The sequence below is a fragment of the Ursus arctos genome, unplaced genomic scaffold (assembly GCF_023065955.2).
Source record: "Ursus arctos isolate Adak ecotype North America unplaced genomic scaffold, UrsArc2.0 scaffold_12, whole genome shotgun sequence".
In the NCBI taxonomy this organism is placed as follows: Eukaryota; Metazoa; Chordata; class Mammalia; order Carnivora; family Ursidae; genus Ursus; species Ursus arctos.
The window spans coordinates 45,883,564-45,907,954 of record NW_026622786.1 but is presented as its reverse complement, the minus strand read 5'-3'; positions in this window follow the sequence as shown (position 1 = coordinate 45,907,954).

The window sequence follows — 24,391 nt, the reverse complement described above, 5'->3', positions numbered from 1 at the left end:
GCTGAAGATCTGCACTTATAAGGTGGGTCCCCATAGCATTTGGCTTTGAAAATCAGTGGGGAATAACTATGAGAGTTTTAAAAATCAGCAGGCTTGACTCTGGGCTTGATAGGAAACCAAATCCCTGCCCCTAAAGAGCCAGTACACTAAATAAGAGCCTGAGACACAGCACAGAAGCAGCAGTTTGAAAATGCTTGAGATACGGGGTGCTTGGGTGGTGCAGTCGTTAAGCGTCTGCCTTCGGCTCAGGGCGTGATCCCAGCATTCTGGAATCGAGCCCCACGTCAGGCTTCTCCACTAGAAGCCTGCTTCTTCCTCTCCCACTCCTCCTGCTTGTGTTCCCTCTCTCACTGGCTGTCTCTGTCAAATAAATAAATAAAATCTTTTTTAAAAAAAGTGCTTGAGATATATCAGAAAGAGATTTACTGACTAATTTTAAGACATTTGCCAGAGGGGTAAGGATATGCAAGAGAAATCTCCAGGAACAAAAGTGTTAGTGACTCCATTTTTCTTGCCCTTTTCCAGCATAGATAGCCAGTTCTAACACTCTCCATCTACCTTGCTAGCATGAAGTGCCCACCCCAACATGTCCTTGAAGATCTACCCCACCCAACACACTCACCTTTGCAGGCATCCCTCCAAAGTGGATCCTACCCTGCCACACTTGGCAGGCAGCCCTGGCATAGGCCAGTACCACTCCAAAGTGACTCTGGCCCTGGGAAGGAGGGGGAGGTAAGTCCAAATACCAGCACAGCCCCAGTTCCTACAGTTGGGCCTCTTAGATGGCTATGCGGGGAATAAGCTCTGTCTTTGGGTTCCTCTGCAGCTGTTTCAGGGGCTAATTGCAGAAAGCAAGGCTGAGTACCAGCCCCTATCATGGCTACAGCCAGGGTCTTTAATAAAACAGAGAGAAAGCCTTGCCCAGTATATCCACAGCAGGCAAAGTGGGTCACTACAACCAGCTGGGCAGAAGACCAGCCCCAGAAAGTGTGTCCATAGCAATTGCAACTGGTCACAATAGGAGGTATACACAATACACACAGAGGAGACCCCTGTAGCATGTGGTTATGATGATAGGGGTGTTGTGCTATAGACAACCACAGGACCTCTTCTATACAAAGACACATCTTCCATGACCAGGAGACACAGATGTCCTATCAAATACTTAGAAACAAACACAAAGAGTTAGAAAAAATGAGAGGTGGGGCGCCTGGGTGGCGCAGTCATTAAGCGTCTGCCTTCAGCTCAGGGTGTGATCCCGGCGTTCTGGGATCGAGCCCCACATCAGGCTCCTCTGCTAGGAGCCTGCTTCTTCCTCTCCCACTCCCCCTGCTTGTGTTCCCTCTCTCGCTGGCTGTCTCTGTCAAATAAATAAATAAAATCTTTAAAAAAAAAGAGAGAGGTAAGAGGAATATATCCAAACTAAAGAATAAGACCATATGACAGAAAATGAGCTAAATGAAACAGACATTAGTAATATGTCTGATACAGAATTCAAAGTAATGGTCATAAAGATACTCTCTGGACTTGAGAAGAGTAGATGAACTTGGTAATAATGTCAACAAACACATATAAAATATAAAAAACTACTCAGACCTGAAGAATACAATAACAAATGAAAAATAATCAACAGATGAGAGGATGCAAAAGAACATATCAGTGATCTGGATGACAGGCTAATGGAAAGCAAACAAGCTGAACAGCAAAAAGAAAGAATAAAAAATTGGCACATCTTAAGGAAGCATTAACACTATAGAGTTCTCAGAAGGAGGAGAGAGAGAGAAGGGATCTGAAAACTTATTTGAAGAACTAATAGCTGAAAACTTCCCTAATCGGGGTAAGGAAAAGAAATCCAAGTCCAGGAAGTACAGAGAGCCCCTAAAAAATGAACTCAAGGATGTCTGGACCGAGATGTATAATAATTAAAGTGGCAACAAGTAATGACCAAGAGAGAATCTTAAAAGCAGCAAGGAAATTAAAAACAACAACAACAACAAAAAAAAAAAACAGTTACATTAAGGGAAACTGCTTAAGGCTAATTTTTCAGCAAAAACTGCAGTCCATAGAAAGTAACAATGATATATTCAAAATGCTTAAAGGAAAAAAAAAAACAAAAAAACAAAACAGAACAAGGCAAAAAAAAAAAAAAAAGAACCCTCTGTAACCAAGAATACTCTACACAGCAAGAGATCATTCAGAATTGAAGGTAGAGAGTTTTCCAGATGAATAAAAGTTAAAGAAGTTCATCACCACTAAACCAGCCTTATAAGAAAGGTTAAAAGGAATTATTTAAGTGGAAAGAAAAGGCTGTAAGTAGAAGAAAACTATGAAAGGAAAAAAAGTCACAGGTAAAAGCAAACATATAGTAAAGGTAGTAGATTAATCACTTATAAAGACAGTATGGATATTAAAATATAAAAGTGGTGAAACCAATTATATCCACAAAAATTAGTCAAAGGATACACAAAGTAAAAAAGATACAAAATATGTTATATACATAAATGTGGAATGGGAAATAAAAATTTAGTGCATTTACAGTGTGTTCAAACTTAAGAGACCATCGATTTAATATAGATTGCTATACATATAGGATGTTATATAAGAACTCAATGGCAATCACAAATAAAAATCTATAATAGCTATACAAGAAATAAAGAGAAAGGAATCCAAGGATAACATTAAGGAAAGCCAAAAAATCACAAGGGAAGAGGAGAAGGAACAGAAGAAAGGAATAAAAAATATCTACAAAACAACCAGAAAACAACTTTCAAAATTGCAATAAGTACATGCCTGTCAATAATTGCTTTAGATGTAAATGGACTAATGCTTTGATCAAAAGACATGCGGTGTCTTAATGGGGAAAAAAAAAAAAGACCCATCTATATGCAGTGTGCAAAAGACTCACTTCAGACCTAAAGCCATATACAGACCGAAAGTATAGGGCTAGAAAAACATACCATACAAATGGAAGAAAGAAAGAAAGAAAAAAAAAAAAAAGCCAGAGTAGCAGTACTTAGACAATATAGAATTTAAAACAAAGACTGTAGCAAGAAGCAAAGAAGGGCATTACATTATGATAAAGGGATGAGTCCAACAAGAGGATATTACAATTGTAAACATCCACACATCCAACATAGGAGCACCTAAACGCATAAAGCAAATATTAACAGATATAAAGGGAGGAACTGAAAAAAGATATTATAATAGTAGGGGACTTTAACAAACCTCTAACTTCAATGAATAAACCATGTAGACAGAAAAATCAACAAGGAAACAATGGCTATGATCTACACATTAGACAGACCAAACATTTATAAGAACATTCCAACCCAAACAGAATATACATTCTTCTCAAGTACACATGGAACATTCTCCAGGATAGATATGTTAGGCCACAGAACAATTTTCAATTTAAGACGACTTAATTCATATCAAGCATCTTCACTAAACACAATGGAATGAACTAGAAACCACTAAGAAAAAACTAGAAAACACACAAACACATGGAAGCTAAATAACATGCTAGTAAACAATCACTCAACAACAACAACAACAAAAAGTAAATTAAAAAAAATAACTGGTGACAAATGAAGATAGAAACACAACAATCCAAAAATTTTGGGATGCAACAAAGCAGTTCTAAAAGGGAAGTGTACAGTGATATAGGTCTACCTGAAGAAAAAAGAAAAATCTTAAATAAGCAATCTAGTCTTACACATAAAGAAACTACAAAAAAAGAACAAAGCCTGAAGTTAGTAAAAGGAAGGAAATAATAAAGATTAGAGCAGAAATAAAATAGAGACCAAAAAAAAAAAAACAAAACAACAACAACCAAAACAAAACAGAACACCAGAAAAGATCAATGAAACAAAGAACGGATTCTTTGACAATATATAAAATTGTTAAACCTTTACCCAGACTCATTAAGAAAAAAGAAACCACAGTGGACTCAAATAAATGAAATCAGAAATGAAGAAGGAGAAATAACTGATACCATAGAAAAAATTTATAAGAGAATACTATGAAAAATTATATACCAACAAACTGGGCAACTTAAACGAAATGGATGAATTCTTAGGAACATACCATCTTCCAAAACTCAATCAGAAAGAAACGGAAAAACTGAACAGTCCAATTACTAGTAACAAAATTGAATTCTCAACAAATTTTTAAGTATTCCAAAAAATAGAATAGGCAGAAAAACTTCAAAATTTATTTTAAGAAGCCAGCATTACCCTGATACCAAAAAATAAAACTGAAGAGCAAAAAGAAATCCCCCCAAAAAAACCTATAGATTAATATCTCTGATGAACAGAGATGTAAAAATCCTCAACAAAATTTAGCAATCCATACTCAACAATACATTAAAAGAATCATTCCCGGTCTTTGGGACGGGGAGTTAAGATGGCGGAGGAGTAGGGGACCCCTTTTTCAGCCGGTCCCCTGAGTCGAGCTGGATAGGTACCAGACCAGCCTAAATAACCACGGAACCAGCCTGAGACGCAGGATGATGCATCTGGATCTCTACAAATGAACATCTCCAGCGCTGAGTATTGAGGTACGAAGAGGGGAGCTGTAAACCGTGCACGGAGATCGGAAGATAAACGGAAGGGGGAGGGAGCCGCCGCGTTTGGGCGCCGGGAAGCGGCAGCCACCTGCACGGGGGAGCGGGGGACACACAGAGGGCACCCGCGAGAGAGCGGACTGAGACCGGTGAGCCGTGAACGCGCGCGCGCCACCAGGCATCTCCCGGAACACCGGAATCCCGGTGTGCTCACGGGATCCAGACTGAGACCGGGAACTCCCGGAGCGCGCGCGGGGCGGCTGGCGGCTGGCGGGCCACCTGCACGGGGGAGCGGGCGGACTCGCGGTCGGCACCCGCGAAACAGCAGACTGAGACCCTGAACCGGGTGCGCGCGCCACCAGGCTTCTCACGAAACTCCGGAATCGAGGTGCGCTCACCGGGCATAGACTGAGACCGGGAGACCCGGGAGCGCGCGGGGCGGCCGGTGGCTGGCGGCATTAGAAACACAAAGGACAGAGACGCGCCGGCCCTGGAAGTGAGGGCAGGGTCGCCGAGTTGGTGCGCACATCCCGGGACGCCGCAGGGTTGAGCAGCACCAACAGTAACAGAGTTAAAGTGGCCGGAACATCAGTGGAGAACGGGCCGCAATCCCTCTGTTCTGCGACAATGCAGCCTCTGCTGCTCTGACCCTCAGAAGAGGCATAGCCGGCCGCCAGGGAAAGCCGCCAGAGAACAAAAGCCTGGAAATACCGGCTCAGAGAGTGCCCATCCCCATCCCCCCTCGCAGGGGACACGGAGACTCTAACCAAACAGGGTTGCCTGAGTATCGGCGCGGCAGGCCCCTCCCCCAGAACACAGAAGGCAGGCTGAAAAATCAAGAAGCCCACAACCGGAGGCGCCTGGGTGGCGCCGTCATTGAGCGCCTGTCTTCGGCTTAGGGCGTGATCCCGGCGTTCCGGAAAGGAGTCCCTCATCGGGCTCCTCCGCTGGGAGCCTGCTTCTTCCTCTCTCACTCCCCTGCTTCTGTTTCGTTCTTGCTGACTGTCTGTCTCCCTCTCTCAGATAAGTAAATAAATAAAATCTTTAAAGAAGAAGCCCACATCTCTAAGATCCCTATAAAACAAGAGGCACGGCCTGGGACCCAGTCAATAATTTTGGGCTCTGGAAACCCCGCAACCTCTCTTCATCAGAATGACAAGAAGGAGAAGCCCCCCCCAGCAAAGAAAAGACAGTGAGTCAGGGGCCTCTGCCACAGAAGTAACGGATATGGATGTAACCAAATTATCAGAAATGGAATTCAGAGTAACAATGGTCAAGATAATGAGTAGACTTGAAAAAAGTATTCAGGAAAATATTACTGAGAATATACAATCCCTAAGGGCGGAAATGAGAGCGAATTTGACAGAAATTAAAAATTCTATGAGCCAAATGCAGGCAAAACTAGAGGCTCTGACGGCCAGGGTCACGGAAGCGGAGGAAAGGGTTAGTGAATTGGAGGATGGGTTAATAGAGGAAAAAATAAAATTAGAAGATGGTCTTAAAAAAATCCACGCCCACGAATGTTGGCTACGGGAGATTACTGACTCAACGAAACGATCCAATGTTAGAATCATCGGCATCCCTGAGGGGGTGGAGAAAAACAGAGGTCTAGAAGAGATATTTGAACAAATTGTAGCTGAAAACTTCCCTAATCTAGCAAGGGAAACAAAAATTCGTGTCCAAGAGGCAGAGAGGACCCCTCCCAAGCTCAACCATGACAGACCTACACCACGTCACGTCATAGTGCAATTCGCAAATATGAGATCCAAAGAAACAATATTGAAAGCGGCCAGGGCAAAGAAATTTCTCACGTACCAAGGCAAAGGCATCAGAATTACATCAGACCTGTCTACACAGACCTGGAATGAGAGAAAGGGTTGGGGGAGCATTTTTAAAGCTCTTTCAGAGAAAAACATGCAGCCAAGGATCCTTTATCCAGCAAGGCTGTCATTCAGAATTGATGGAGAAATAAAGACATTTCAGAATCGACAGTCACTAGCCAATTTCGTAACCACGAAACCAGCCCTACAGGAGGTATTACGGGGGGTTCTATAAAAGTAAAAAGGCCCCAAGAGTGATACAAAACAGAAAGTCACAGCCAATACAAACAAAGACTTTACTGACAACATGGCAGAATTAAAAGCATATCTCTCAGTACTCAGCCTGAACATTAATGGTTTGAATTCTGGTTTCAAACGCCACAGGGTTGCAGATTGGATAAAAAGAAATGACCCATCCATTTGCTGTCTTCAAGAGACTCATTTCGAACCCAAAGATGCATTCAGACTGAGAGTAAGGGGATGGAGTACCATCTTTCACGCAAATGGACCTCAAAAGAAAGCTGGGGTAGCAATTCTCATATCAGATAAATTGGATTTTAAACTACAGACTATAGTTAGAGATGCAGAAGGGCACTATATTATTCTTAAAGGAAGTATTCAACAAGTGGATATGACAATTATAAATATATATGCCCCCAACAGGGGAGCAGCAAGATACACAAGCCAACTCTTAACCAGAATAAAGAGACATATAGATAAAAATACATTAATAGTAGGGGACCTCAACACTCCACTCTCAGAAATAGACAGAACACCCTGGCAAAAACTAAGCAAAGAATCAAAGGCTTTGAATGCCACACTCGACGAGTTGGACCTCTTAGATATATATAGAACACTACACCCCAGAACCAAAGAATACTCATTCTATTCTAATGCCCATGGAACATTTTCAAGAATAGACCATGTTCTGGGACACAAAACAGGTCTCAGCCGATACCAAAAGATTGAAATTATCCCCTGCATATTCTCAGACCACAACGCTCTGAAATTGGAACTCAACCACAAGGAAAAATTTGGAAGAAACTCAAACACTTGGAGACTAAGAACCATCCTGCTCAGGAATGACTCGATAAACCAGGAAATCAAAAATCAAATTAAACAATTTATGGAGACCAATGAGAATGAAAATACAACAGTCCAAAACCTATGGGATACTGCAAAGGCAGTCCTAAGGGGGAAATACATAGCCATCCAAGCCTCACTCAAAAGAATAGAAAAATCTAAAATGCAGTTTTTATATTCTCACCTCAAGAAGCTGGAACAGCAACAGAGGGACAGGCCTAATCCACGCACGAGGAAGCAGTTGACCAAAATTAGAGCTGAAATCAATCAAGCAGAAACCAGAAGTACAGTAGAGCAGATCAACAGGACTAGAAGCTGGTTCTTGGAGAGAATCAATAAAATTGACAGACCACTGGCAAGACTTATCCAAAAGAAAAGAGAAAGGACCCAGATTATTAAAATTATGAATGAAAAAGGAGAGGTCACGACGAACACCACTGAAATTGGAAGGATTATTAGAAATTTTTATCAACAGCTATATGCCAATAAACTAAGCAATCTGGAAGAGATGGAATCCTTCCTGGAAACCTATAAACTACCAAGATTGAAAAAGGAAGAAATTGATTTCTTAAACAGGCCAATTAATTATGAAGAAATTGAGTCAGTGATAAACAACCTTCCAAATAACAAAACTCCAGGCCCGGATGGTTTTCCTGGGGAATTCTACCAAACATTCAAAGAGGAAATAATACCTATTCTCCTAAAGCTATTTCAAAAAATAGAAACAGAAGGAAAGCTACCAAACTCATTCTATGAGGCCAATATTACCTTGATCCCCAAACCAGGCAAAGACCCCCTCAAAAAGGAGAATTACAGACCGATTTCCCTAATGAATATGGACGCCAAAATCCTCAACAAGATACTTGCTAATAGAATCCAACAGTTCATTAAAAGGATTATCCACCACGATCAAGTGGGATTCATACCTGGGATGCAAGCGTGGTTCAATATTCGCAAATCAATCAGCGTGATACATCATATCAACAAGAAAAGACTCAAGAACCATATGATCCTCTCAATTGATGCCGAAAAAGCATTTGACAAAATACAGCATCCTTTCTTGATTAAAACCCTTCAGAGTGTAGGAATAGAAGGTACATTTCTCAATCTCATAAAAGCCATCTATGAAAAGCCTACTGCAAATATTATTCTCAATGGGGAAAAGCTGGAAGCCTTTCCCTTAAGATCAGGAACACGACAAGGATGCCCACTCTCGCCACTATTATTCAACATAGTACTAGAAGTCCTTGCAACAGCAATCAGACAACAAAAAGGGATCAAAGGTATTCAAATCGGCAAAGAAGAAGTCAAAATGTCTCTCTTCGCAGACGACATGATACTCTATATGGAAAACCCAAAAGAAGCCACTCCCAAACTATTAGAAGTTATAGAGCAACTCAGTAACGTGGCGGGATACAAAATCAATGCTCAGAAATCAGTTGCATTTCTGTACACGAATAACGAGAACGAAGAAAGAGAAATCAGGGAATCCATCCCATTTACAATAGCACCAAAAACCATACGTTACCTTGGAATTAACTTAACCAGAGACGTAAAGGACCTTTATTCTAGAAACTATAAATCACTCTTAAAAGACATTGAGGAAGACATAAAAAGATGGAAAGATATTCCATGCTCATGGATCGGAAGAATTAACATAGTTAAAATGTCCATGCTACCCAGAGCAATCTACACTTTCAATGCTATCCCGATCAAAATACCGAGAACGTTTTTCAAAGAACTGGAACAAATAGTCCTTAAATTTGTATGGAACCAGAAAAGACCCCGAATCTCCAAGGAACTGTTGAAAAGGAAAAACAAAGCTGGGGGTATCACAATGCCGGACTTCGAGCTGTACTACAAAGCTGTGATCACAAAGACAGCATGGTACTGGCACAAAAACAGACACATAGACCAATGGAACAGAATAGAGAGCCCAGAAATGGACCCTCAGCTCTTTGGGCAACTAATATTTGATAAAGCAGGAAAAAACATCTGGTGGGAAAAAGACAGTCTCTTCAATAAATGGTGCTGGGAAAATTGGACAGCTACATGCAAAAGAATGAAACTTGACCACTATCTCACACCATACACAAAAATAAACTCCAAATGGATGAAAGACCTCGATGTGAGACAGGAATCCATCAAAATTCTAGAGGAGAACATAGGCAGCAACCTCTACGACATCGGCCAAAGCAACCTTTTTCATGACACATCCCCAAAGGCAAGAGAAACAAAAGATAAAATGAATTTATGGGACTTCATCAAGATTAAAAGTTTCTGCACATCCAAGGAAACAGTCAGAAAAACTAAGAGGCAGCCCACGGAATGGGAGAATATATTTGCAAATGACACTACAGATAAAGGACTGGTATCCAAGATCTACAAAGAACTTCTCAAACTCAATACACGAGAATCAAATAAACAAATCAAAAAATGGGCAGAAGATATGAACAGACACTTTTCCAATGAAGACATACAAATGGCTAACAGACACATGAAAAAATGTTCAAAATCATTAGCCATCAAGGAAATTCAAATCAAAACCACACTGAGATACCACCTTACGCCAGTTAGAATGGCAAAAATAGACAAGGCAAGAAACAACAATTGTTGGAGAGGATGTGGAGAAAGGGGATCCCTCCTACATTGTTGGTGGGAATGCAAGTTGGTACAGCCACTCTGGAAAACCGTGTGGAGGTCCCTTAAAAAGTTAAAAATTGAGCTACCCTATGATCCAGCCATTGCGCTACTGGGTGTTTACCCCAAAGATACAGACGTAGTGAAGAGAAGGGCCATATGCACCCCAATGTTCATAGCAGCAATGTCCACAATAGCTAAATCGTGGAAGGAGCCGAGATGCCCTGCAACAGATGACTGGATTAAGAAGTTGTGGTCCATATATACAATGGAATATTACTCAGCAATCAGAAAGAATGAGTTCTCAACATTTGCTACAACATGGACGGCACTGGAGGAGATAATGCTTAGTGAAATAAGTCAAGCAGAGAAAGACAACTATCATATGATTTCTCTCATCTATGGAACATAAGAACTAGAATGATCAGTAGGGGAAGAAAGGGATAAAGGAAGGGGGGGTAATCAGAAGGGGGAATGAAACATGAAAGACTATGGACTATGAGAAACAAACTGAGGGCTACAGAGGGGAGGGGGGTGGGGGAATGGGATAGACCGGTGATGGGTAGTAAGGAGGGCACATATTGCATGGTGCACTGGGTGTTATACACAACTAATGAATCATCGAGCCTTACATCGAAAACCGGGGATGTACTGTATGGTGACTAACATAATATAATAAAAAATCATTATTAATTTAAAAAAAAAAAAAAAAAAAAAAGAAAATCTGTCTTTGGTTGCCATCATGGATTCAAGAGGCACTGGTGTGGTAAAGAATGGTATGATGGTGTCTCATGGATCAGAGTGAAAAGGGTCTATGTCTTGCAGCACTAAGTCTTCATACAATTCAGGTTGAGTCAATAAGTCTTGATAAGGATCTTCAGAATGTGATCTGATCACGCAACTTAGTGCAGAAACCTAGAAATATGACATAATGACATTTACAATGATTTCACCTAAATTTTCAGTGACTTTTGTCTGATCTTGTCAATTTATCTCTGCAATGCTCTATGTAGCTCACTGATTCTCAACTGATGGTACTCTTACTCTCTCCCCCAGGGGATATTTAGCAATGTCTGGGGACATTTTGGTTGTCAACATTGGGGGTGGAAGAAATTGTTGACATCGAATGGATAGAACCAGGGATGCTGCAAACATCCTACAGGGCACAGACCATCCCGTCAAACCCACAACAAATAATTACTCATTCCAAAATGTCAGTAGTGCCAAAGCCAAGACACCCTGGCCAGGCAAGGTTTTCATGACAGCCTAGGCAGAGACAGGGCAATTCCAGCCATGTCTGGAACCACAATAAAATATACTTTTCATTGATCTCGTCAGGTATTTATGTAGCCAACAATCCATGCCAGCTTCTACAGGAGTTTGAGGAGGAGTAAGAGAGAGGGCCATTCCATAAAAATAATAAAATGCAATCCACGAAGGGGTGCCTGGGCGGCTCAGTTGGTTAAGTGTCTGCCTTCAGGTCAGGTCATGATCTCAGGGTCCTGGGATTGAGCCCCATGTTGGGCTCCCTGCTCAGCGGGGAGTCTGCTTCTCCCTCTCCCTCTGGTCCTCCCCCCACTCATGCTCTCTGTCTCTCTATCAAATAAATAAATAAAATCTTAAAAAAAAAAAAAAAAAAAAAAAAAAAAAAAAAAAGAATCATTCCCATGATCAAGTGGGACTTATTCCAAGTTGCAAGGATGGTTTAGTATTCATAAATCAATGTGATACATCATATTAACAAAAAGAAAGATAAAATTCATATGTTCATTACAATAGAAAAAGCCCATCACAAAATAAAACATTTGTTCATGATAAAACTCTCAATAAAGTGGGAACATACCTCATCATAATAAAAGCCATATATAAAAAACCCATAGCTAACATAAAAATGATGAAAAGCTAAACTTTTCCTCTAATATCAGGAACAAGAAAGGATGCCTTCTATTACCACGTTTATTCAAGAGTATTGGACATCCTAGCTGTAGCAATCACACAACAACAAAGAAATAAAAGACATCCAAATTAGTAAGGGAAAGTAAAAACTGTCACTATTGGCAGATGACACAACACTACATATATTAAAAAAAACAAAAACAGAAAATCTATACTCTAGCAAAAAACTTCAAAAATGATTAAATGAATCCAGTAAAGTTGCAGGATACAAAATTAATATCCAGAATTATCTTGTGTTTCTATATACTAATAAGTACTAGACAAATTAAGACAACAATCCTATTTATAATTGCACCAAAAAGAATAAAATACCTAGAAACAAATTTAACCAAGGAGATGAAAGACCTATACTAGGAATTCTATAAGACATTGATGAAAGAAATTGAAGATGACGCAATTGAAAACATATACCATGCTTATGGATTGGAATAATTAATATTGTTAAAGTGTCCATACTATCCAAAGCAATCTACAGTTTCATTGCAATCCCTATAAAAATATCTATAGCATTTTTCACAGAACTAGAACAAATAATCCTAAAATTTGTATGGAACTACAAAAGACCTCAAATAGTCAAAGCAATCTTGAGAAAGAACACAGCTGGGTATCACAATCCCAGATTTCATGATATGCTACAAAGCTATACTAATCAAAACAATATGGTACCATCCTAAAAACAGACACATAGATCAATGGACAGAATAGAGAGCCCAGAGATAAACCACACTTACAATGTCAAGTAATCTGTGACAAAGGAGGTCAGAATATATAATGGGGAAAAGAGTGTGTTTTCAATAAATGGTTCTGGGAAAACTAGAGAGCTACATGCAAAAGAATGAAACTGGACCACTTTCTTTTGCTATATACAAAAATAAACCATAAAACTCCTGAAAGAAACCCTAGTCAGTGATCTCTTGGATATTCACCTTAGAAACATATTTATGGGTACATGTCCTCAGGCAAGAGAAACAAAAGCAAAAATAAACTATTGGGACTACACCAAAATAAAAGATTTTGCACAGTAAAGGAAACAAACAACAAAGTAAAAAAGGTACCTATTAAATAAGAGAAGACATTTGCAAATAATATATCTGATAAGGCGTTAATATCCAAAATATATAAAGAACTTATATAACAACACTAAAAACAACACAATCCAATTAAAAAATTGGCAGATACCCTCAGTAGACATTTTTCCAAAGACATATAGGTGGCCAACAGACACATGAAAAAATGTTCAACATCACTAATCATTAGGGAAATGCAAATCAAAACCACATGTCTATCTCCTCACACCAGTCAGAATAGCTAGTATCAAAAAGACAAGAGGTAAGTGTTAGTGAGGATGTGGAGAAAAGGGAACACTCATGAACTGTTGGTGGGAATGTAAATTGGTGCCACCACTGTGGAAAACAGTATGGAGTTTCCTCAAAAAGTTAAAAATAGAAATACCATATGATCCAGTAATTCCACTATTGGGTATTTCCCCAAAGCAAATTAAAACACTAATTTGAAAATATATATGTACCCTATGTTTATTACAGCATTATTTACAATAGCTCAGGTAGGGAAGCACCCGAGTGTCCATTAATAGATGAATGTATAAAGAATATATATGTGTGTGTACATACACACATATATGTATGTACACACATATATATGCATACACAAAATACACACAACGGAATATTACTCAGCTACAGAAATAGTGAAATATTGCCATTTGCAACAATATGGATGAACCTAAAGGGTATTATGCTAAGTGAAATAAGTCAGAAAAGGCATATACCTTTAAAAAACAAAACAAAACAAATCAGACCCATAAATGCAGAGAACCAGTAGTTCAGAGGAGAGGGGAATGAGGGGAAGGGCAAATAGGTAAAGGGGATTAAGAGGTGTAAAGTTCCAATTATAAAATATTTAAGTCATAGAGATAAAAAGTACTGCATAGGGAATATAGTCCATAATACTGTAGTAATGCTGTATGGTGACTACACTTATTGTGGTGAGCCTTGAATAATGTATAGAATTGTTGAATCACTCCACTGCACATTGAAACTAATACACTGTATGTCAACTATACTTCAATAATATTAAAAAAGTAATTGTCAAATTCAAATGAGATAGTGGATATGACCTTGTTTGAGCTCTTAATTGTCTTGTACGTATTTATTTAATTCTTACAATAACTTTGTGATGTAGGTATTTTGTCAGAGGCAGGATTAAGGTGAGGTTATCGAGATGAGTTATATACATAATGGGTCATATATTAATGTAAAGTTTGATATTCTGTTCATCATTCATACTTTGCAATAATTTTGATTTTTAAAAATTATGTATTAAAATATTTGTTATCTAGATTAATGCATCTGGAGGTGCCACCTTTGGCATACAAGTCAACTCTAGTTCCAGCCCTGTATTTTATTACCTACATTTTACAAATGCAGTTGAGGATTAAATGTCTTAGACTTACCCATGGTCACATGGCCAGCAAATGACAAAACTGGCTTTGTCATTAAGTATTAGGCTGCTGTGTACTCATCTTTCTGTTTCTAAGTTAACCTTCCACTGTCCACCTGATACTGTCTCATCAGAGAAGTACAGATAACTTGTTTTTGGTAAAAAGAATGCTGGAGACATAATACAAAACAATTATCTCCCGATTTTTTGTCATACCACAGCTCCAGTCCTCTAGTCCCAAAGGTTTCTGCCTTGTATCAAGGAAGAATGAGGGTAAAAAATAATTTTAAGTTTAGAGTTATTTATTCATTTAAATTTTTGTTTAAATTCCAGTTAGTTAACATACAGTATGATATTAGTTGCTGATGTACAATACAGTGATTCAATATACTTCATACAATAGCCAGTAATGATCACAAGGGCACTCCTTAATCCTCATCATCTATTTAACATTGTGTTTATTAGTGAACATATAGAATAAGGCTAATTGTTTTTTTAAAAGCAGTGAAAAGGGGAGAGTAGAGCTGAGGCACTTGGGAATACATATATATATGCTCACTTTTTCCTTGGAGATTATTCCTAATGAACTAGGGTATGGCCTAGATATGTGGGCCCTCCATCAGCCTCTGGAAATCTACCTTAAAAGATGGCTGAGTTATGCCCATTGCCCCTTCTTGTGCTTCCTCCTCTTAGACAGATAGAGGTGATAGTGGTGGTTGATCATCCATCTCAGACTATAAAGTGCCTTTGGGAATTAAGGCTATGTATTCAACTTTCTATGAGACAAAAATTGATGTTTTTAATTTAATCCAATATAATTTTGAATCATATCTACCCTAAATGAACATGTAATTACTAAACCCAGAGAAGCATATTACTAGAAATGTGTTATTTAAATTTACAATGAAAATGAAAACAAAAACAGTGTTCTATGAAATTTGAAGAGAGTTATTCAATGAAATAACTCGGAGTTTTCAGCGAAGATATTTCCTTTTAGACCCAGGCAGACTCTTCCCTGCATGTACATAAAGTGACTTTCCATAGTTCTAAATTGCCCTGTAATTTATCAAAGATCCAGTCCTTATTGTAGCCCCAATCACACCATTCTCTAAGTATCTGTTACTCTGTCTGCCTCTACCACTATACTGTGAGATCCTTGAAATAGACATGAATCATTCTTTTGAAACTCCAGGGCAGAATACTAGCTACACAGAGGCTATCAATAAAGATTGATTAATGAACTCATAAAATCATTTACCTCTTTTTCCAATGTCAGTGTCATTCAGATTTACCCAAAGTAAAATAGAGGAAAGACATAATTTTCCAAATAACTTTTCTTCAAATTATCAAGGTAACTGAAACCAATCTGCTATGGCATGAAACAACCAAATAATTCATTTTGTCATATGACTTTACTGTCTCAATGCCAATGTTATTCTTCCCATTAGCTAGTAATTCCACATTGTTGCTTTATATAATGCCTGAGCCCAGCAATTCCTTTTAGATTATACCCATCTTCCCACGAATATATTTCTACTTAGAAATAAAATTCATGATAATGCATTGAAATCACTACAATTCCTGGACAATGGGTATAGAAGGGGTGCGGTAGGGGGGACTAACATAGCATTAACATCCTTTAACTGAAATCAATTTAGCACATTTTAATGCTCAGAATTTTTTATTCTTATTCAAATGAAAATTCCTCAAATGTGCTGTCTTCAAGTGCAGAACAAATCATTATAGAGAAAAATGTACAGTATCTATTCATATCTAGCATATATTTTGAATTTCAAGACATGTGTCAGTATGAATGTATTTTTTTCCTTTATAAATTATTTTAAAATATTAAATCAAGTTTGAACTATAAGCATCATACAAATGTCTTTGTACTGCCTAATAAATTATGCTAGCTAAACTTTTTTCTTAAATTATTTTTAATAAGTAAGAAATCTAAATGGAAATGAATCATATGCTTGCACTGTTGCTGTCAAAATGAGTTTGCATAAAAAGAATATGTATTAATATTGTATGGAAAGACCTTTAGGAAATAAAGAATGTGGTTATAGTATTTATGAAAAGACTACTTTTCTGAATTAAATTTTAGGAGTTTTATGTTCTTTCATTCTGTTACATTAAATACTATCAGATTAAAAATGCCAAAATGAAAATGCTCATATTAAAATATTGTGTATCATATTTTAAAGAATACTGATTTTTCAGAGCTCTTTTTTCAAACCTTCCTCATTCTCATTGAATGGGTCAAATGCATTTTAACTCTTCTTTGTGGTCTTCTTGGCACTTTTTCTAGCCTTATGGGTTCAAACCCCATTCCTCACATTAGCAAACTGTTTGTGGTACCGTAAAGAAAGGATAAACAAGATATCAAAACATGTGTCATTTTCCTTAATACATTCTTGGAACAATTTTCCCAAACTTTGCAAATTTCAATTTTCTATAATGTAAAACTGCTTCCAGTGATATCTTCCTATAAAAACTCTATAGATTAATGAATTTGAAAAGTACATATTTAATTAAGGGAATAGGCAATTCTGAGTGGGAAATTTGGGCAAGCTCACTTAGGCTTTCATTGGAAAATTCAGTGGTAAAAGTGAACATTATTTTGGCTCATGGTCAAACCTAGCATCCAAGTTATATCATGGAAGATGATGGAGTATGATGCTGTAGGAATTGGTCCCTCCACCAAAAAGCCATTGGGCTGGCAAGAACTATTAGAATTAACTATTTGGAACTTGGCATTTTACTCAAACATTTGTAGCATCCAGGAAAACACTTGGTGAAGAAAGAGGCTGGTAATATTCAGTGAATTCTGGTGTTTTGCATGGCAGCTACTATCCCTCAGGTTCAGAGTAAGCAGTCATGGGAAATATCTGCTTTCATCTTCCAACTTGCTATTGCCAGAGTGGGCAATTAGGACAGTGTCCTCCAAAAATGTGAGATGCATGTTTTGATCTGCCCAGTCAATTACTGAGGAACTTGCATAGAGGCTAACAATTTTTTCAATGTCAGTGGAATGAAGCAATTTCTAAGGTGGCATCTATCAAAGGAATTTAAGGAGATAGAACATTTTAATTTTTTTTAAAGATTTTATTTATTTACTTTAGAGAGAGAGTAAGTGGGAAAGGGGGCAGAGGGGGAAGGAGAGGGAAAGGAAGAGAAATCAAGCAGACTCCCTGCTGAGTGTGGAGCCTGACAGGGGGCTCAATCTCACACCCTTAAGATCATGACCTGAACTGAAACCAAGAGTCTGTTGTTTAAGTAACAGAACCACTCAGGCACCCCAGAATTTTTTTTTTTTTTTGATTGGATTCTGGTACTCAAGGAAAGCTCTGTCAGGCTATCATGGTGACAGAGGAACAGAGATGTCAGTGACCACACATGATGAGGAATATAGACTTTGCAAACAAAACAAAACACCACTTTGGAAAAGTCACTAAACAAATGAATAACTGCATTCCTTAACATGAAAAAATAATAATCCCTTGGAACTTGTGAGAATTCTGCTACCCAGAGGTAGCATATTACAATATTTAAAATCCCCCATTACAAACAAAAATTACAGCAAATATAAAGAAACAGGAGAATGTGACCATTTCATAGGAAGAAAAAAAAATCACAGGAACCATCCCTAAAGAAGTCCAGACATTGAACTTATTAGAGTCCTAAAAATTCTCAAAGAGGTAAAGAATACCAAATGTCCTTTTTGGGTGATAAGATAGTTTTGAAACTAGAAAGAAGTGGTGGTTACAAAACAATATGACTGAACTGCTACTGAATTATATGTTTAATTGTATAATATGTGAATTTCACTTCAAAACAAAACAAAACAAAATCTGGTATTATAGAAACCACTGCAGAATATTTAAATTCAAAACCAAATTAAAAACAACCATACTGGAAAGTCTAAATTGTGAGTAACATAGATTAAAAAGTGATCTCATATATAAAAAAAAAAAGGGTAAAAATATACATAAGGATTATAAATTAGGTAATAGAAGTGGCCAATACCATACAAAAACAAACAAACAAAAAAAAAAACAAACAAAACATGCAAACTCTCCCACTTAGGTAAATGCAAAATCAAGTATCAGGATCTGCTAAATGGAAATGTTGTAAAAGAGATGCCTTCACACACCGCTTGTAGAAAATATTTTGGGAAAATATTTAGAAAAAAAGGTAGGAAATTATATCAAGAATCTTCAAAATGCTTTACCCTTTGTCTTAGTAATAATTTCTAAGGTTCTAACCAAAAGAAATCATCAGAAATTTGGACATCCTGCATACATACTTAACGTTATTTAGGAGAAACTTATAAATGACTTATTAGAACATTTAAATAAATTATGGATAATTTTGTGATGCAATGCAAAGTTATTAAAACTGTGTTTTAAAAAGTTATTTGTGAAAGTAGAAATTAATATCATTCAAAGTAAAACATGTCTAACAAAATTTAAAATGTATACCAATCTACATACACTACTTCAGATTTTTATCTATAAACTTATGTGTTTGCGTACATAGCAAAATATGGAAAATGCAGAAAATATCAAATATTTATTTCTGTGTAACAACAGAATTATTTTTATGTTCCCCCTTACTTAAGTATTTCCAAAAACATTTTAGAATGACTCTTCATTACTTCTCTGATCAGAAAATAATAAACTATTTTCAAAACAAACCTAAAAGCAGGTTTCTGACATTCACTAATGGCAAAGTAGCTTATATCTGACTAACCCTTCTGCTGATAAACATTAACATCTCTGGACACAATATGAAAAACAATTAATTGAAGGCACTGTACAATGAACAAAAGCAGGCAGATTTTTGGAGAGTCAATCCTTGAAAGCAGGAAACCACAGATGATGAAATACACAATTATATAATTTTTCCCTGAAAACACTTTCTCATCCATGCGGCCAACAGAAGGAACTCAAATAGAAAGAGGAAGACTTATTTCTTAAATGGTTAAGAGATATGATTTGTGGCTCCAAGAGGAGTTGGAAATTGAGAGAGAAAATACCAGAATAATAGAAATAATAGATTACGAACTCTAAAATTACCATAAAAACTCCCCTAAACTCTGTCACAGACCACTAACCTATGCTTATTTTGGGCAAAAGTCCAAGAAATCAATGAGGAGTCCACAAGTAGGAAGCTAAAAATCCAAGCACAGCTATCAGCAGGTGCATATTATTGAAGAGAGTTTGGAATTTGAGTCCCTCCAAATTAGAGAGGCTTGTAACACCTTAGGCCATCCATTGTAATCCAGAAGGTCACATATAAGAAGAAAAGGTCATGTCCACAAGCTAAAGAGTTCACAATACAAATAAAAGCATAACTGAAATTTTAACAAAGTAACCAACCCACAGATCTAGAAAGCTCAGCAAACACCAAGAAATGGTGATTACAGCGACAGTCACAATTAAACACAATTTTGTTAATTCAAAAATGCATACTGCAATCTCTAGGTCAGCAAACAAAAATCAATGACAACAAAAAAGCTGTGGATAGTAAGTCTATAGGACAGAGAGAATGACATTAAAATAAAAAGACTGGAATGACACAAATAAAGACAGAAAAAGAGAAAAAACAGAGGTGACAAAATGATTCTAAACCAGACATAAATAACAAAAATTTATAAGTGTAAATGGATTAAATACTCAAAATTTCAAGGCAGATATTTTCAAGCTAGTGGGAAATGGAAGACAGGTAATTGATGGAAAGTCAAAAAATAGAAAAAGATTCAAACACTAAATGTAAGCAAGCTGCTATGGCTATAACAATGTCAAATAAAATAGGCTTCTAGAAAACAAGTATCACCAGTAATGGAGGGACATTTCATAATAATGAAAGGATATCCTGATAAAGGAAACTCAATAAACTTAAATGTACAGCAATTATAATTGAGATTTAAAATACATGGAACATTTTCGAAAATACAAAGAGAAATAGACAAATCCACACTCACAGTTACAAATTTTTAATATGTCTCTTTTAGTAGGTGATAGTCAACAAATTAGTAGGTAAATAGAAGATGTGAATCATATTATTATCCAATGTGATCTACTGGCATTCATAGAATGCTGTATCTCTTACTAAGATTTTGTACATGACACATTCATATATGATTCACTCTAGGCCACAGAAGTCTAACTGAATATACTCTCTAACCACAATGGAATTAGAGTAGAAATAGATATCATTAGGATAGCTAGAAAAATCCCAAATACTTAGAAAGTAACCAACGTAATTCTAAGTAATCCAAAAATAATACAAAATAATGTGTGTGCATGTGTGTATAATTTATAGGAACAAAACTTTAAAAATCCATCAATATTTGTGGAACTCAGCCAAAATAGTGTTTAAGAGTAAATGTATATCTTTAAGTATTTATTTAAAATCAATAGTTCAAGATTACATATGATTATGGATTGGAAAAATCAGTATTAAGACAGCTATTATACCCAACTTAATCCCCTAAATTCAATTTAGTTTCAATCAAAATACGGTACACTATTTTACAGAAATTGACAAACTGATCCTAAAATGTATATGGAATTTCAATGTATCTAGAACAACCACAGCAATTTTGAAAAAGATTTTGGGGGATTTAATCTAGCCAAAGTAAAGGCTTACTAGTATAAAGCTGCACTAACCAGGACAGTGTGGTATACACGCAAAGTGAACAACAGAGATGGTGCAGAAATAGATTCTTGGTATATATCCAATAGATTTTACATAGGTGCAAAGGTAATGCAATGGGGATACTTCAAAGAGGATATATAAATGACACAAGAGCATATGCACAAAATCTTCAAAGTCATTAGTGGTAAAGGAAATTCATGTTAAAATTATGAGCAATTTTAAATCTGACAATGTCAAGTGTTAAGGTTGTGAAGCAAATGGCACTCTAATAGAACCACTTTGAAAAACACGTTAGCCAAATCCTATAAAGTTCAATATAACCTACCCTATGGCACTACTATGATATTTATCAAAGATAAATGGAAATGTATGCCCACAAATGACCTGGACACAAATGTTCATATCAGCTTTATTCATGGAAACCAAATAGAGTTTAATCCAAGTGTCCATCCCTAAGTCAAAGCAGCAAATTGTGATATATTTATTCAGCAATAAAAGGAACATCAGTAATACTGATAAATTTAAAAACATGATGTATACACTCTACTTCCTTATACCAACCATATGATTTCGTTTATACAAATTTCTAAAGCAGGCAAAATGAAACTTTGGTGATAGAAATTAGAAGTAGTTGCCACTTTGCAGGATTCAGGGATCGACAACAGAAGAGACACAGAATATTTTCTAGGGTGATAGGAATTAGGGTTATGCCTTTGTCAAAACTAGTGTTACCGTACAATTAAAATGTGTGCATTTTACTTACACAGAAGATACTTCAATAATAAAAAAAAGACATAGAAAAACTAACAAGAATAGTCTATTGAACAAACATAGGATCAAATTTCTCCATGAGTATTAGAATAGAGGTTGGCAATATTTTCACTTAAATAAATAAATGCTGATATGATTAAAGGTATTGGGTACAAACAAATCCTTAGGCAAAGTAAAGAAATTATGAGTTCTATCAGTAGAGAGTTTCAGCAGTTTATCACCTACTATTAATGGATTTCAATATTCCCCAAATCAATACTTTGACCACCCATGCACTTCATTATGGTGTTGCTTGCATAGTTGCGTGTACTTTTCAAAATTTGATCCTCCAGATATCTAGTCTCTCATTTCCATGAAATACATATTTTATGAAGGTGCAACATATTAACACACTAATAAATATATTCTCTAGCTTCAAAACATCCAAATTTAGAAGAGTAGAAACAGGCATAATCATTATTTTAAGCATTTTCCTGAGATAGCTAGGATTTCCTGAAGCTTTATTCATACCACTGCCAGAGATGAAGGCAAGGTTAATTTTCTAATCCTCCAGGCCTCCTAAATTCACTTCACCAAAGCAACTCTGCTCTTGTCTGCTTTATATTGGGGCTTCTCAAGAGATTTTGTTTGAATAATGCAGTCTGGTTTTAAAAACAAAAGCTATCTGTCCCTATACATAGAACAGATCAGTGGTTGCCAGGGGCAGTGGTGGGAAGAGAGAACTGATTGCAAAGGAGCCCAAGGGAACTTTTTTTTGGCTTACCAAAATGCTCTATATCTTGATGTGGTGGTACTTGCATAACTGTGCATTTTTAAAAATTCATGGAACTTTATACCTAAAATTTGAGAAAATTATGTGCATGTAACCTTAGAAAAATCAAAGCTTGGTTAAAGCAGATGCTCTCCATTCTGGTAAGAGTCTTCCTGAGAAGTTACATGTGAAATGTTATATGCTTATTTTTTCCATCCCCTCAGCCTGGATTATTAGTATGCTATGTGTACAGAGTTGAGTTGGGAGACAGGAGGACATGGCTAAATATCTGTCATTTTTAAAAGTAAGTAAACACAAAGTAAATAAGGAAGGAAGGAAATACTTTCTCTTAATTTCACATTCTGAGCGTTCCCTATCTCTTACACTTAGCAGAAAAATGCATTGAGAAAAAATTCTAGGAAATTACTGTCTCCATTTTCTTCCCACTCACTGCATAATTCATCAAACATGGTTTTTTAAAACATGGTATTTTAATTCCATTATAATTAGATAAAATTCTCTATTTTTTCAATTATTTTGATCATCCTAAGTCTGTTAAGATTTATATTACTTTCTAGATTATCTTTTTTAGTGTGTTTCATATGCACTTGAAAAAATGTGTATTCTATTATACACTTGGGTGGTCTCTATTGATTATATAAATTTGGTTGGTTGTGTTTTGGATATCTTCACGGATTTTCTGATAACTTGTTTTATTATTGAGAAAAGACTTGAAGTCTTAACTATACTTGTGGATTTCTCTACTTCACCTTCAGTATTGTCAGTTTGGTATCATGCACTTTGAAGCTCTGTTCGCTGCACACACATTTAGAATTGTTAATACCATCTTTCTTTCTGGTTATATTTTGTTAACTAATGCTGTATTACCTGATATTACCTGATAGCTTTCTCTTGGTTCTTATTTGTATAGCTTTCTTTTTATTTTCAACCTTTTATTTTAGATGGATTTCTTACAGACATCATGTAGTTGGGTGTGTTTGCTTTTTTAATCACAACTGACAACCTCTTTGAAAAAGTTGCCTTTTTAGATCATTAGGTTTAATTTAATTTTTGATATGGCTGGATGTGGTAGTACCATTGTACTTTTCCTGTTTGTCTACTCTATTTTGTTTTTCCTTTGGTTCTGCATTTGTACCTTGTTTCCAATTACATATTTATATTACATAGAGAGAGCATTGCATTTTGTTTATCCATTGGATTTTTAGCTATGTCCTCTCATTTTTTACAGAGCTTTCCTAGGGATTACAATCTGCCAGTCTAACACTTCATAGTGTACTTAGAGTAAATATTGTAATACTTTAAGTAAATTTATGTGGAAGCCTTGCAATCACATTGGTAGGTTCCCCTAGCCTTTCTCACTAAACCATATGATGTTGCTATCCTATTACGTGCCTTCAAAACTTCATTTTAATTCAAATTTCAAGAATCATACATATTTTAAAGTATTTTAAAATCTTTTTTATTTACTCAAAGATTTACTGTTTCTGTTGCTCTTCCATCATCCATGTTTCCCTGTGATATTTTGATTCTTCATCATAAAGGACTTTCTTTAGTTTTTTATGTAGAACAATGGTGCTGGAAAATAGTTTTCTTCTTTATTTGAGGCTTTATTTTCATTCCTTTCATTTTTTTTTTTTTTAAGATTTTACTTATTTATTT